Consider the following 541-nt stretch of genomic DNA (forward strand, 5'->3'; position numbering starts at 1 on the left):
TTAGCATATTGATTTATGCTTCCTGCAGTGTTTCTCCAACTTTTTTTTTCTGTTAGCCTCCCTGATAACTTACTGGCCCCGGTGCAACTCTCGAGCAACAAGGAAATGGCTAGTGACAGAGCACAGGAGGCAGGCAGAAGGAGATGGCAGGAAGCAGCAGATTATACTCCTCATTGCTTGGTACAGTTCTTGAAGGAAATAGTTGTTGGTTATTTTATCATCTTTGTTTCACTGTATTATTTAAGTTAATCTGTGCTGTTGTGTCCCAGGCATCAACCTATCTGAAAAAACAAGCTGCCCAGGCACAAGAGGCATTGGAGATAGAAAGTAGCTGCTGCACATTACTAGAATGAACTTTGTAGCCTGACATAAAAGAATTTTTGAAAACTCCCTTTTTTTTTTTGAAAACAGAATTTTACTTTTTTTTTTTTTTAAAAAAAAAAAAGGCTTGTTCTGTGTTCATCAGCATTTACCCAGATTATGCAGGTGTCTGTCTTTGGGGTATGATAAGAGCCAAGGAAGGAGCGGGGGCTTTGCATTG

Source organism: Calidris pugnax, unplaced genomic scaffold (assembly GCF_001431845.1).
Source record: "Calidris pugnax isolate Ruff unplaced genomic scaffold, ASM143184v1 scaffold225, whole genome shotgun sequence".
NCBI classification, from domain to species: Eukaryota; Metazoa; Chordata; class Aves; order Charadriiformes; family Scolopacidae; genus Calidris; species Calidris pugnax.